At 42.2% G+C, this 16,424-nt stretch overlaps 1 protein-coding gene across 1 annotated transcript in view; it reads right to left on the bottom strand.

Annotated features, from left to right (window-relative positions):
- Positions 1-16,418, bottom strand: part of bach2a (BTB and CNC homology 1, basic leucine zipper transcription factor 2a) — a 54,589-nt gene extending 38,171 nt beyond the window's left edge. The window contains exon 1 of the mRNA XM_032499813.1: positions 16,148-16,418. The gene's annotated coding sequence lies outside the window, so the exon portion shown is untranslated. The remainder of the gene's footprint in view (positions 1-16,147) is intronic.
- Positions 16,419-16,424: the final 6 nt, after the last annotated feature.

The following is a 16,424-nucleotide window of genomic DNA, read 5'->3' as shown; positions in this document are numbered from 1 at the left end:
TAATAAGCAGGTACACACTCGCATGGCTGTTAAAGGGAAGGATGGAGATGACCTCTGATTGGTTGATTGCATGTTACGCCCAAAAACACACCTATGAATTAATGAAGACACTAAGTACAAACTAGAGCCCAACCGATAAAGGATTTTTAAGGCGATACTGATAGAATATTTGGGTATTATATTAATCTGATAGCCGATATATCGGCCGATGTATATTAAAAAGAAATCCAGAAAACTGTTACAAAACCTAAACATTTCCATAACTTGTAGTTATTTGTTATTTACCGAGTTCTCTCTAAAATAATATGATAATAATTAGTTTTTTGTCACAACAGAACATCAAAATATATTAAAGTTTGATATAATAAAATGTATAAAAATACAAACTTAAGATATTAAACTTTCTCCTTTAAACTTTCTCCAAGTCCTTTGAGCAAAAACACATTAACAAAAAAAAGAATCAGTGTTGCCAACAGGACGTTGTGAGAGCGTCCTCGGTGGACAGGACTAGCAACGACAGCATAAACAGGGAGTTGTAGAGCGTCCTCTGGTGGACAGACTATGCAAAGCCATCACTAACAGGGACGTTGTAGAGCGTCCTTGGTGGACAGACTATGCAACTCCATCACTAACAGGGACGGTGTTAGAGGTCCTCTGGTGGACAGACTATGCAACCTCATCACTAACAGGGACGTTGTAGAGCGTCCTCTGGTGGACAGACTATGCAACTCCATCACTAACAGGGACGTTGTAGCGGTCCTTGGTGGACAGACTATGCAACGCCATCACTAACAGGGACGTTGTAGAGCGTCTCTGGTGGACAGACTATGCAACGCCATCACTAACAGGGACGTTGTAGAGCGCCTCTGGTGGACAGACTATGCAACGCATCACTAACAGGGACGTTGTAGAGCGTCCCCTGGTGGACGACTATGCAACGCATCACTAACAGGGACGTTGTAGAGTCCCTGGTGGACAGACTATGCAACGCCATCACATAACAGGGACGTTGTAGAACATATATATATATTATATTAATTATATTATAATTATTATATATATTCAATCTTACTCTCTTCTGAGTGTTGGTTGTTCAGGGACATATTAGAAGTATTTTAGTTTGGTTTGTGGACATGATGCTGGGCGGCGCCCGTCTCCCTCACACTAACGAATCATCTAATGACGCAAGTCACCCAACAAAGTGTTTTCAGTGTAGTCTGAAATCTCGTTTGCTCGTTCCGTATATAGTGGGGTTTGAAAGTTTGGGGCACCCAGGTAAAATTTGAATAATGTGCATAAAGAAGCCAAGAAAGATGGAAAATCTCCAAAAGGCATCAAAATGACAGATTAGACATTCGGATTATATGTCACAAAAGGATAACTCTGCAGGGTGCCCAAACTTTTGCAGACGCCTTTTTTTGTTTTTTTTGTTATTTTGAAGGTGTAAATGATGGAAATAAAATATAACCTTTGTGACATATTATCCGAATGTCTAATCTGTCATTTGATGCCTTTTGGAGATTTTTCCATCTTTCTTGGCTTTTATGCACATAATTCATTTTTTACCTGGGGGCCCAAACCTTCAAACCCCACTGTCTATAGTTCACTATTTAATAAACAGTAACAAAACTACAGAGTGACCAGTCTATATCTCCGTGTTCCACTTCAGGGATTCAGGTTCAGGTACTTTATTGGTACCTGTGGGTAAAGTAGGTTTACAGTCTAAGAGACACGGGTATCCTTAAAACTCAGTAGACCACAACATAACATGCAACACACACCAAGCAGTAAAACTGAATAGACAGTAAAACATGGAATAGAGACAGTTAAAACATGGAATAGAGACAGTAAAACATGGAATAGAGACAGTTAAACATGGAAATGAGACAGTAAAACATGGAATAAAGGATAGAAACAGTACATGACCAAAGTATTGTGCGTTATGTACGTAATTCTTCTTGCTCGCTGCTGCAGGAAATTCTGCCGGATGTTTGTTATTTCGTTACCTTTCGCTTTCTTTGGGTTGGAATTTAACTCCGGTGGATTTCTGAGGACTATGGTTACTGGTCCTCAGATCTCTGCAGGGTAAATCCAGACGGGAGCTAGACTACCTGTCCATTTGGAGGTTTCTTTAGCACGACTATTTGCACGGCTCGTGCCGAGCTTAGCGCCGCCCATGACGATTTTTGGTTTAAAGAAATGCCATTAAACCAGAGCACGTTCTACTGAGTGCTGGCCCTGGCCAGAGTCCAGATGGACTCATATGAAGCGGGTATCCATTGTGAGCTTGATGAGTGATTTGAATGTGTCCTGGACAGCACATTACTGCAAACACCAGCATTTATATCAGACATTTCCAAGGCAGCATGTCGTGTGTTTGATTTGGTTTGATGCAGAGAGCTTGATTTTTCTTCTTCTTCTTCTCTTCTTCTTTCTTCTTCTTCTTGCTGTGTTGTCTGGCAGAGAGGCTGTTTGTGTAAAAACCACTCAAGCGTGTGTGTGTGCTCATTGTACAGGTGAGAGGATCTGATCAAGGCAGCCTGACCGACGTGTGGTGTTGTGTGTGTGTGTGTGGTGTGTGTGTGTGGGTGTGTGTGTGTGTGTGGTGTGTGTGTGTGTGTGTGTGTGTGTGGTGTGTGGGTGTGTGTGTGTGTGTGGGTGTGTGGTGTGTGGTGTGTGATGAGTACAGACTGTCCAGGAGGTCGGTCCTGCAGCTTGAGGACAGACCGAGCAAAACTAGACTCAGAATGTCTGATGGATCACTGTGTCTTTTCTTTGTTTCGTCCTCTTAAATTCCTTCTTCTCTGCTCTCTCTCTTCTCTCTTCCTCTCTCTTCTCTCTCTCTTCTCTCCTCTCTTCCAACATGTCTATTTTCATTACCTTGCTTCAGCAGTGTGTCACGCTGGAGGATGAGGTGTATTCAGTGTGCAGCAGGGGTTTCCATGTTGTCGTCTACTAACTCGCCTTTAGTGCTTTTTTGTTTAAGATCGGCCGAAGCTGCGATCCTTTCCGATTCAGATTAGGCTGTGAATGTACGGAGATACAGTGACGCCCCACGTTTTTAAACGCCTCTGGTTGTGGAAGTGATTGTCTAAAATCTCCTTTGACTTATTAACTGCTGGAATGAAGAGTTTAAATAGTGACCAAAACATTTGGAAACACAGAAACGATCAGAGACTTTAATGGTAGCAGCTGGCTCTCGCAGCTTTGCATTAACATTTCCATGGTAACAGAGACTTCACAATCAGAGACGTTGGTGTTACGCGACACCACACTGTTGTCGTCAATAAATGACTGTTCAAACACACCATTACAAAACGTGTTGCTAACGGCGTTAACACAAATCCATTTTAACGGCGTCAATTGTTATTTGGATAATGGTCTTTTTTCAGCCTAGAAACATGTAGTTTATTCACATGCGTGTTTGAACAATAGGTGTACGTTAGAAAAACTCAACAACCACGGATCTAGCTAACCGGAAACAAAACAACAGGCATGCCGCGCACCACACGCACGCACACGAAAGCACGCACCACGCTCACGCACACCGTTTGGCCTCGCGAGCCTACAGAAATACCAAGACTGTATATTGGAGGGGGTGTGAGTGAGCCCTTCCACTCTACGTTACGTTACATACACTTTTCACTGGCAATCACATCATAGCAACGCCCTAAACCCCCACTTTTATCACCGCGCCACGCACGGTTGGGCTTGCAACCGGCCAAAGAGTAGTAAAGTTACAACGCCAAATGGACGCAGTAAGATTCTGGATGGAAAGTTATGTCTGTAGCTACTGGGACGTTGAATTCCCAAATAAAGAGGATATCATCTATCTATCTATCTATCTACTATCTATTTCTATTTATCTATCTATCTATCTATCTTATAGGTCTATTTTATCTACTATTATCTCTTATCTATCTATTCTATTCATCATTCTATATCTACTATCGAATACTTCTATTATCTATCTTCTATCTATTTTATTGATCTATCTATCTATCTATCTATCTATCTATCTATCTATCTATCTATTTTTATCTATCATCTCTATTTTATCTATCTATTCTGTCTATTTTATCTATCTATCTTAATTCTTTTATTATTATTATTATCAATCTCTCTTTATCATCTATATTATCTATCATTATCTCATCTATTTTATCTTATCTATATCTACTATCATCTTATCTATCTATCTTGTCTGTCAGTGATACAGTAGAGTACAATAATTTTTTTTTAAATAAATTATCATTTGGCTTCTATAATGATTTTGAATCATTGAGCTTGAATCGATTTTGAATACGATGATGTTGTTGTGTTGCACACCCCGTACAGTCTATGTACTGTTGTTCAGTGTCTTCAAAATAAAACGTTCCGGTGTAAGCCGCACACAAAGACCAAATTTTGCTGCTTCCACTGAAATAATCAGTCGACCAAAGCGCCGCGACTACTCCAGAACATTTCTTTTGTTGAAATGACTCGGTCCTCCATGTTGAAAAGAATACACACAGTTGCCTTTTTTTTTTGTATATTGCACCGTTCAATTTTTCAGATCCATCTGTTCACACCTTGCAACAATGAAAAGTGTCACCAGCAGCAAATTTGTCACGGCAAGAAAAGCGTTTCTACTCCCAGCGCGAGAGATGCGTTCCTGACATTAAAGCGCTCATCGAGCGCCAAGCTGCCGCCGTATATGTTGTGTCTTGGAACAGATTTGAACAGCCAGTTGTTTGGGCTTTGGAGAAACGCATGGATATCTTAATGAGGAGACAATCTGTCCACAAGAACAATGTTTGTATCCTCACAGTGCGGAGGAGGTTACTGTAAGGATGAGGTTTGAATCTCAATAGAAGGCCAGTATTTAACACACTATTTTAAAACCCCCCAAAAAAACCCTCAGCCATGCCTCTCCACTGCCTCACTCCTCACTGCCCAGGGCATTGTTGGCATGCGGTTTATCTGGTGCATAACCTTGCCACAGATCTGGCAACCCATCTGGCATGGCTGGCGGTGAGTGGTGTAGACGGGGAGGGGGGGGGGGGGCGAGGTGAGATCATAGGCAGCTGTTTTTGGACACGCTAAATCCACACATGCCATGTAGGGGTCGCTAGAGATAAAGCTAAATCTTCTTTTTAGCTTACCAGTGTGTCATCGGGGAGGGTCTGAGGGACACACCGAGAAGCATGAGAATAAAATGCATCAAGGACATTACTAATCATTCGCTGCAATCTCCGATGGCTAAAAACGTCACAGTGTTCCCCATGCGCCTGTTATTACATACGTGAAGCAAGCGGGACCACAGATCTTCCTGTCGAGCTGTGACGTTGGACCTGTGATGGTCCAACGTCATGCAGAAGAATCACATACGCATCAATTGATTTTTCTTTTCCCCCTACCCTAATATTAATATATGACACGGATGATTGGCATTGATCATAAGCAGCCTGTTCCCTGGCCGGAGGTGGGGCTATTGAAAATGTTTGTTGGCATGATGTAAGAGTGCCAAATGAAGTCGTGAAAGGGCGCATGAGTTGTTCCACCTGTCGAGACGGATATTAACACGCTCTCACATTCATTCATCGCTGGCCGAGGGAAGACGGGCTCGGGCTTTGATGTGATGCAATTAGGGTTGTGGTGCAGCGAAGGATTACAGCAGCGGAGGTGCTAAACAAGCACTGCTGTCATGCTTTGACATACCCGTGGGTTAGCCTACAGGTGTGGGTAGCGGTCAGATGGGTTTTCTAGGGTGCACGATTCAGAGTAAGTCACCATTCGATATCGACTATTTAGGCTCAAGATTCGAGATTTAGAAGAGGATTCACAGTTTTTAAAGACCAAACTTGCTGAAGAGAAGTCAGGTATACACGAAGAAAAGTCATTTTTTTTGGTTTTGATGCCGACGTCTGATTTCATACGATGCCCAAATGGGCTTGGGTGATAAACCTGATAAGTTTTAGGGAAATCCCTGCATAAAGATAACATTGAAGGGCCTTTATTGGTGCAGGTGGGTTATTAGGATTGGGCATCGAGAACTAGACCTGGTCCTACCAGAGTCTGGTACAGTTAAGTGTACAGAGAGTGCCATTGACATGGTGTAAGCATTCCTTGAAGGGTGGTACTTGTTTGAAGTTGAAAACTAGTGGATCTGCCCAGAGCCACTCTGGATTGCCGTAACCAATCAAATCAAACGCTTGGTCGTGAAGTCGGGAAAATCTAATTTTCTCCCGAACGTGGGGAGGAGGGCCACAACATCATGGCCCCCAACAAAAACTCAGCAAAGAGTCTTCCTGCTCGGGCTTGATCTGGATATTCTGCAGCGTTGCCACAACGGACCTAATGGCTTCGTCGCATCTTTCTCCGCCGCCGTTACAGAACTACAACTCAAACCAACGCTCAACCTCAACGTCATCGTCTTCAGACAATCCCTCTGTTCGCGATTGGACGGTTTTAAAAAACCCAAGAATATACCGCACTGTACTAGGAAAATGAAAATGAGCGGAAGTAGTAGGAGGGCGGGCCAGGCTAATTGTGAAACGGTACCATAGTTTTTGAAATTTGGTTTCCAATCCATTGGTTCCAAGTTTCCACTTGTTGTGTTGCAGCCGTTGAGGCATAGGAAGCCGATTATCAGTCAGTTAATAAAATCGAAACCAATATGATACCGAGATGCCGTGCAGTGAAAATGAAAAACTTTAAGTCAAAATAAAGATTTTAGAATGTTACAAAAAGCATCACAAAACTGTGTTTAGATGCTTTAAACAATTATTTAATAAATTAGAAACTTTCAACATAATACCCATAACAGAGAGTCAGACAGTGTTTTACAACCGAAGCTCAGGGGGGGACACAGAGCTGGTGTGTGTGCGTGTGGTGTGAGTGTGGTGTGGTGAGTGTGTGTCTGTGCCGTGCGTGCGTGTGGTGTGTGAGGTGCTGTGTGCGTGTGTGAGCAGCGCTGTGCGTTGCTGTGTGTGTGGTGCGTTGGTGTGTGTGTCTCGTGGCACTCGTTGGACACGTCTCTTTCTTGGTCTCCGCACATTTCCCAGATGGCCAACTGCACGCTCATCCAGTTTTTTTTGGCTGTTTAGTTTAGTTTTAGTCTCAGACAAAGGAATTGTCTGGAACTTGCAAACTCTGGACTGCCGTTCTCGATCCAGTGTTACAAAAGCCAAATGTCGAAACCACCAAATGTGAGAAACAGCGTCCCATATCTCAAGCAGGGGCGGCCATACTTTGCCCTCTCATATCTGTTAATTAACGAATGTAGAAGTGTAATTGCCACTAACCGCCGGTGATTATGTAGTCGTTCTGGTTGAGCAGCGTAGTGTCGCTCTGACTGGAGCGTCTTGCGGGGTTCAGATAATAGGATCGTTAATGGCCAATTAACATCACCAAACTGCACGATGGATACAGCTGTCTCCTCTTGAGTGCGGATGCGGGACAATAATTGGGCTTTTGAAGAGCAGTTTGTTTGCATGCTGCATTTGATCTACAGGCAAGTTCCAATTTTAAAATGGAAAAGGACTGTTTGACTGTGGTTTGGCTTTTATCCTTGACCTTCTATCCTTTAAACTTCGACCTCAGGTTGCGCTTCTTGGGTCCATGAGCAAAACATGATCATCAGGGTAGCCGTGCATTTAGGTGGGGTACAGTGGGTACGGGGTGGCGGTAGTGGGTACGCTTACCTAACACAGATTTGTCATGAGTTCATTTTGAACCCATTAACTTTTTTTGGAAACGTCAAGCCTCAATTTAGTATTTATGTAATAACTGTAGGCTTAATGATAACCTATTAAACTCATTGTATTCACAGGAGGCCCCCAAACACTTACAAAATATGCATCTCACACTGCTAAACTGAATTACTGGGATACTTCTACTCAGAGGCTGAAACATGTACTAATACATTTACCTGACAGGACCAATGTACAATGTTTGCACCAATTTAAATCTGATACATTATATCAACATTTATCAAGCATTATATTAAAGTGGGAAGCCTCCACCCTTGGAACATAGGATATGTCAAGTTAAGACTCAGTGCTGGACAATACTCATTTTTACTCTTACATATACAAAGCACTGTACATGTTAAGGGGGTTCCTTGACAAATAAAACAGTTAAACACATGAAAATTAGTTACAGCTATAAGCAGATGCAACACAGCGATGAAGAAACATATAGCGCAGTTGACACCTTCGGACAATGCATTAAAACACGTTATAACATGGAAAGGACGATAGAAACTCACACCTGACGACCGTGTGATTGAGTTGCAATAGATTGCAGCATGTGTAGCTTATAAAGTGTGCTAACACGAGTCTACAGTGAAGTGTCATAAGTCTTATACAACTGATAAAAGAAACACCCACTAAATAACTTTGTAACAATGTAGCAGTTACATGGTAATTGTCTTTAATATGTTCTTGTATACATGCAAATTCGCACTTTAACAATCACCTTATTTGAAGCCCTTTGCTTACTTTTCATATGCCTTATAATCATGTTATTGGTAGATTTTTTTGTGTGGTTTACTGTGGGTGTTTTTGTTTTGCTGGTTCTTGAAGAAGAAAATGCTGCTGCTGTAATAACAAAATGTGCCCCGTTTGCTGGGATGAATAAAACGTCTAACCGATCTATCTAATCGTCTCAAACTTCTAGCTACCCAGTGTTGTATATGCCAGAAGGGTTCAATAGTTTAGCTGGGAAGTGCACAGCTCTCTTTACCCTATTTTGTCACTTAAACATGATGAAACGTTGATGTTTAAGTGAATGCCTAAATCGATTAAAAGTGCTAGCTTCATGATTCTGTCTTGGTTTTTTAGCAGATGTATCCATCAAAAATAACGAAACTGCTTAGTGTAGTTAAGAAAAAAAGCTTGTCTTTTATTAGGTATTGGAAGACTAAAAAAGCCATGTTCATCAATGACGTAGAGCTGCATAACATATAGACCGCTAGTAAACTGTATATCTGCTTTTTTATTTTTGTTTGACTGGCCTGCCTACCAAGTGTTTTGAGTTGGAATATGCTGCTCCTGCATCCTCTTCTGAGCACGGACTCGCCCACACGCAAAAAAAATAACAAAAAAAAAAGTTTCACTTTCCCTGCAAACCGACAGACTGATCCAAGACGCTTCGCCTAGCAGCCACGGGCAAAGTAAAGTCAGCCCGACGCCCCCCCCCCCCCGGCTCCAAGGAGGGCAGAGCGGTGCTGAGGAAACCGCATGGACGCAAAGAGTCTCTCTTCCAGTCTTATAAATGGTCCAAAAACAGGCAAATTCATGATCCATATGGAGCAGAGGGGCTTTGGGTGAATAGGGGCTGTGGCAGTACCCCACGATGTCAGGTGTGACACCGGAGCGAGACGTGAGGAGCGGAGAATCTGCCCAACGCCAATATACTGCCACAGGGACATGGTGACACGCAGTATCCTAGGCAAACCCTCAGACCCCGCTAAATGGCTGCGTTTTTGGGGGGATTGCTGAGGGGATATGTCCCCACCCCAGAGAAGTGTGATTTGTCATCCCTAAAAACGATTGTTAAAAATCAACCGATTTAGGGGTGCTTAAAACAAGACTTTATTCATACAAGTATGTTGTTCACTCGATCATTTGCACAGGGTTTCCAGGGAAACATAAAAACCTTGTCGAGATTAACCTTTCAAAATTAAAGTGCGTGGCCTTAAACATCTTAATTTAGCTGAGAGTATCTAGGGCGCTAATAACTTTAACCATGTCTAATTGTCTCTGACGTCAGGCAATGAATCATTGAAAAGTTCCTGCAGCGCTTATGTAAATGTATTTTTTAACTTGTACGTAGTACCCAAATATCAATTATGAGTATTACAAATCAAATGAGACCAACTATGCAATGGATTTCGCAGGACATCCAGACACCAGTATATAAATGCCTATGGGGTAAATGGAGGGATCTAACATGTGACTTTTTTTTTACGGTTAGATCTTACTGTTTCCTCCTAATGGTCTTTAAAAAAGAGCTTCAAGAGTCTTAAAATTGACTGGTGAATCCTGCCAGTAACTGCACGCGTGTGATCTTGACATTCCAAACTCTTTGCTTACAGAGAAAGGGATGAAAGAAAAGAGACGGCGGGGAGCTGAGAAGAAAACATTCTCAGCGGTACTTAAATAGTCAGCGTGACAAGGGGTTGCGGTTCTCTACAAGTTGAGTCGAACTGTCACTTTATGACTACTGTTGAAGAAAAAGAAAAACAAAAAACAAATATTCAAATCCCAAAATTGAAAATCAAATACCCTACACAACGTGAGGAATATCCCAAAGCTACGGAATATATTTGGATCCAGCCCACACTAACTTCTTACAGGCAGACATATTTCCCAAAGATTTCAGAATAAGGAAATTGGTTTCTGCCCCCGGTTTATATACCCCCCACCCCCCATATTAAAACTAGCCTACGGCCCCCTGCCTGACCGACGAGAGGCATCAGACCAAATGCTTGAATGTGCTAACACTGAGATCCAATAACAAAAATGACTGTCCTTTGGTTTTATGCAAACGCGAAAACATGTGAAAACACAAAGAAAGAAAAATCACCATATTTCCATAAATGGGCGTCGATGGTTAAGCTTGTCAGTTTTCCTCTTGTGGAAACTTAGTAGGGGCGTACGGCAACCATCATGGTGACTTTCATTCAGAGCCTACGCCCGGTTGCTCGTGATAGGGGATGCAATATCCATGCTTTCCTCGTCAGACATCCCGTGCCTTTATGACTCATTGGCACAGCGCTTTCGCACACAGCTGCTCAGCAGAGAAACCATCATTCATTATTGACGTGAGAATATTGGGCCTTTTACCAGTAATGAACTCGACATAAATCTGATCATTGTATTGTATATTACGCTGCTGCTGTGAAGCATGTGATCCTGTTGGATTGCGGACATGCTGCAGCTGATCGATGTCTGCTTCCTGTGAAACAGGAAGTTAAAGAGCAGTTGACCAAAGGATCAATACGCCAATATATTGTTGTTGTTACGAGGGCGGCTTTGCACCGTCATATTTTTATTTGTGATCTTTTGCATGTGTGTGTGCTGTGTAACAAGCATAGTGTGCGCGTGCTGTGCACGAGCCTAGGAGCATTTTATATATATTGTATATTACATACACAATTATATATTCACAACATATATTTATAATAACTAAATTGGGGCATCAGACACTGGGCCAGGCTTTTATTTTGGCGGCAAAGAGAAGAATGTGGAACAGCAGAAAGTACAGTACGGTCTCCCAACAGAGTGTCTGTCTCTGTGTGTGTGTGTGTGCGTTGTGTGTTTGTGTGTGTGTGTGTGTGTGTGCCTTGTGTGTGTGTGTGGCCCACTTACAAGGAGATGAACATCCTGAAACGCCACTAACTGGTTCTTACTGACATGTGTGTATATGCACACAACCATAGGTGAATATTAGAGGAATGAGCAAACACTCACACATGCCGACATGTGAGTACGCAAACACACACGCAAACACACAGCTGTGTTCAACCCCTGTGAGACACAGTAACATCACTTTATTGAATAAGACGCTAAGCTATTTTGGGCAGGAAGAACGGGAAGCACAAAAGGTGATGACTCGCAACAAAGGTTCTTTGTCAGACTGAAGATATGCCCAGCCAACAAATGAAAAGACGAAACGTTCCCTCTGTATGCCTTTGTCCACTCATGTCATCGCTTTTACACAGAATGGTTACCTAACATTGTCAATTTACTGTAAAGGTTGCTTACTCACACTTATAGACGTGCCAATTATGTCTGCAATGTATGGATTAACACCATTTTTATGCCTTTCTTTCACATCTACTGCAGTCAGATTCACTGTGTTCCCTCAGAAGGAATCACTTCCCATGGGTAGGCCCTTTTAATTACATTTTAAACATGTTTAAAGGCTAAAAACACGTTTAAAACTTGCCCTGTTTAAGCCTGTTGGGTGCTAACTCTAGCAGGAGGATAACACGGTGTAGGCAGTACCGATTGATTTCATTTTTCTCTCTACTGACAGGACTCCACATTTACAAACAACAGACCTACATGTTGAAATTGACTGGATTCCCCTTTAAGTCTTCATTTCTCAAAGAAGTTTGTTTTATTAGTTATTTGAAGCTATAAGAACCGACGAGACTTTGATACCGTGGCTCACTGCTGCGCGGACTCTGGCTCCAAAATGACATATCTGGTATTCGGGATATTTTGGCTTCACTTCTGTACAGTGGAAGAAGGTGAGAACGCGTCGTCCATCTTTATTTACAGGCTACGACGGCGCCACGGTGCCTCCACGTGAACCATCTGTCCACAAATCCCACTTGAACAATACGGGTATGAAAATGTTAAGCATGAGTCTTAATGACTGCGGTGACTCTCTGATCCTTCCTAACGCGAACAACTCACAAAAAATGGCATGAGCTGATTGCCATGCAGGGCCGGCGTGTGTGTGTGTGCGTGGGGAGTGAGTGGTAGAGCAAGTGAGAGAGCGACGGCGAGGAGCGATTACCGACTCTAGAGACACGGTGATGCTGCGTTCCTGGCAACCTGGAACCCGTGTTTTCACAACCTTCTACCCGTGAAAGTGCCCTGAAACGGCGGTCAAACCCGTAACTTACTGCTTATGAACTCGTACCAGATCAGTTACAGTTTTTGACGTCACACACACACATAATAATAATAATAATAATAATAATAATAATAATACATTTTATTTACAAGGCGCCTTTCTTGGCACTCAAGGACGCCCCACAGGGAATTCATAAATTAAGAACAGCAAAACAAATACTATACAGCAAAACAAAACAAATACTATACAGCAAAACAAAACAAATACTATACAGCAAAACAAATACTATACAACAGCAAAACCAATGCATAAACAACAATGGCGTCCCCTGTTGATGCTGGACAGACGCCGGTGTGAAGAAATAAAAATAAATAGACATAAATAGGCAACGTAAAGTAATTCCGCACATTGCAATCAAAAAAATACACATACTATTGTGTACTAATATAAGTTATGTTTATTAAATGAAGCCCAAAATATGTTGCCGACTAGAAATTGCTAGTATCAGCTATCAATAGCTAGTGATAGCTAACGTAAACGTTAGTTAGCCGCAAAGCTAATGCTAGCTAGAAGGGTTTGTTGTGACTTTGCCTGGAACGCTGCCAAATCATGAGTTATGACTTTAAGTTGTAACTTAGGCGCTAAAAACTGTGTCTGGAACGCAGCATGAGAGAACCAAAGAGTCCTAAGGTCTAAATAAAGAGACTTCAGATACAGTATTAGGGGACCACTAAGGTCTATATACAAGAGACTTCAGATACAGTATTAGGGACCACTAAGGTCTATATAAAAAGAACTTCAGATACAGTATTAGGGACCACTAAGGTCTATATAAAAGAGACTTCAGATCAGTATTGGGACCACTAAGGTCTATATAAAGAGACTTCAGATACGTATAGGGACCACTAAGGTCTATATAAAAGAGACTTCATACAGGATTAGGGACCACTAAGGTCTATATAAAGAGACTTCAGATACAGGATTAGGGACCACTAAGGTCTTATAAAAGAGACTTCAGAAACAGTATTAGGGGACCACTAAGTCTATATAAAAGAGACTTAGATCAGTATTAGGGACTACTAAGGTCTATATAAAGAGACTTCATACCATTGGGACCACTAAGGTCATAAAAGAGACTTTCAATAACGTATTAGGGGACCCTAAGGTCTATATAAAGAGACTTCAGATACCAGTATAGGGACCACTAAGGTCTATATAAGAGACTTCAGATACAGTATTAGGGACTACTAAGGTCTATATAAAGAGAACTTCATATACAGTATTAGGGGACCACTAAGGCCTATATAAAGAGATCTTCAGATACAGTATTAGGGGACCTAAGGCTATATAAAGAGACTTCAGTATTAGACCACAAGGCTAATAAAGGACTCAGATACAGTATTAGGGACAAACCAGCTATCTAAAAGAGACTTCAGTACTATTAGGGACCACTAGGTCTATATAAAAGAGACTTCAGATACAGATTAGGGACCCACTAATCTATATAAAGAGAGTCAGATACAGATTAGGGGACCACTAGGTCTATATAAAGAGACTTCAGATACAGTATAGGGACCACTAAGGTCTATATAAAAGATACTTCAGATACGTAGGGGACGCACTAAGGTCTATATTAAAAGAGACTTCAGATACAGGATTAGGGGACCACTAAGGTCTATATAGAAGCATCCAAAAAACACCATGTCATGGGACCTTTAATAATTGTGTATTTACAATAAATGATGATAGCCTACTTTTAACTTTTTTCCTTCTTATTTCACTGTTGCTTTTATTCTTTTAAACAGCTGTGTCTTTTCTAATCTTTGGACTCTGTTTTACCGCGTAACCTTTCTGCTGTTGTTGGTAATCTTGTTTGTTCTGTGCTGTGTTTTGTGCCAAGTTGAGCTCCTTAATTGGCTTTCTTTCTTGCTTATTTGTATTTTAAAAAGCCTTTCTAACACCAAGGACAGGGGGATGGACTACACATGAAAAATAGCCTTTTGGCTTACTCTGGCGTCTTTAACCCATGTATAATAATGTGTTGTATTACATTTTGCACCGTCCCCTTCTTAAATAAACTGTAATCAGCAGCCTGTAACTCTGGGCAAAAGCAAAAGCAGGAGAGAGATTGCAGTCTCTGCTCAAGATAACTGTCTGGAGGTGGAGGTGATAAATATTTCATTGGCCTCAGTCACCTTTTATCTGCTCCATTCAGATGAACTGTATTTAACCCGCCCCCCCCCTACATCACACACTCACAACCAAGAGCTGCAAATACTCTGATGTTGCTGTTTTCGCATTAGGAGAGAGATGGAAGTGGGAGAGCGGCTTTGTGGGAAGGATGACAAAGAGCTAATCTGTTCACAATGTTTACAGATGGCTACAAGAAGTCACACAGGCAGCCCCACTGTAACCACAGTCATGATATATCATTATAAACTGAGGACACGACGGTTAACTGAATAGCACATATTTCTACGTAATACATGTATTGCGTATGTAACGTTATAGTGAAATGAAGACCTCAGCAATTCCGTTGTTACAGCTTTAAATGTCGCACATTGTAAATTTAATTGTCATTTTCACATGTGAAAGCGAACTGAGATGTAACGATAGTCATTACTGAGATTATTGCTTTATTCCGAGGGAGCAAGCGGTTTACTGAACCGACTGCTCAGCGGCTGAGGGCGGGAATAAGGGGGTGGGAGGCTGGGTCCTTTGTCCCTCTGCAGCCCCTTCCTCCTCCAGCAAGACAGGAGCGCGAGCCCCGGTCGTTGCGTGGCGTTTGTCTCCCGTGCAAAACATGCTCCCTCCCGTTTAGTCTTCCATCAATATAGCTGTGGGGTCTATTAAAGAAGTGGATGTAGTAAGCTAAAAACAACACCCACCGACAACTTCCTTGTAGAACAGGCGCGTGGGGGTCTGTCATTATGACACAACAAACAGAGCTGTTCACTGACAGAAGGCACCGTAACCATAGGTTACTTTAAACCGGCTAACGGCTAAACAGTTACTATCAATATGCATTCTTTAAAATGGCGTGAACTGGGTTTTTTTGTGTGCAAAAGTTGTCGGCAACAAACGTTCTTTTAATACATTCATGGCAACAAAGCGAAACAGTCCACACACAAAAACAACAGCAAACCACTTTTGTTAGGGCTGTTACGTTACTTGTTTCCGACGTAATCTCTCGACATTACACTAACCGTCAAAAGAAACACGTTTATCAGGGGAACACATTTAAACACAGCACCTAGCTACAACTCAGCATCCCTGCTAACCTGCGTGAACGCTACCCCGGTGTCAAAACCACACATCAGGTAACCGTTAGGCACGCCGCTCAGGAATAATAGCTAGCTAAGTAACACACACCGTTTACACAACACAATGTCCGACTAGCGTTACAACACAAACAAGTGAGTGTGAAAAGCCAGTGCGAGAGCAGACAGATTAGTAGAAGCAAATCCACGGCTGACAAGGGGCTCCCGTAGTGTGGTTTATCCGAGCGTAGTAACGTTAAAGCCCCCAACGGTTGCTCATTATCATCGTAACGGCGCTGGAATCGACTTACCCGCTTTTCCTGCTCGTCTGCGTTCAATTCCTTAAATATAAGAGTGGGTCCACATTGTTTCTTTTTCTGTTTGTTAGTGTTCCCGCAGCCTGAACCGCTGCTTGTAACGGAGCGTAGGCATCAGTCGGTGTGGTAGATGGGTCTCCTGTGTGTCTGTGTGTGTATGTGTGTGTGTGTGTGTGTGTGTTGGATGAGACGCCTTTTCTCCTCTAGGAGAGCTGCATTGTTGACATTGGCTTCCTGACGTCATGCTGGCCCTCATTCACAACAACGGCCG

Source organism: Etheostoma spectabile, chromosome 20, assembly GCF_008692095.1.
Source record: "Etheostoma spectabile isolate EspeVRDwgs_2016 chromosome 20, UIUC_Espe_1.0, whole genome shotgun sequence".
Taxonomy (NCBI): domain Eukaryota; kingdom Metazoa; phylum Chordata; class Actinopteri; order Perciformes; family Percidae; genus Etheostoma; species Etheostoma spectabile.
The sequence above is the reverse complement of the archived record's forward strand: the minus strand, read 5'-3'. Positions and strand labels throughout refer to the sequence as shown.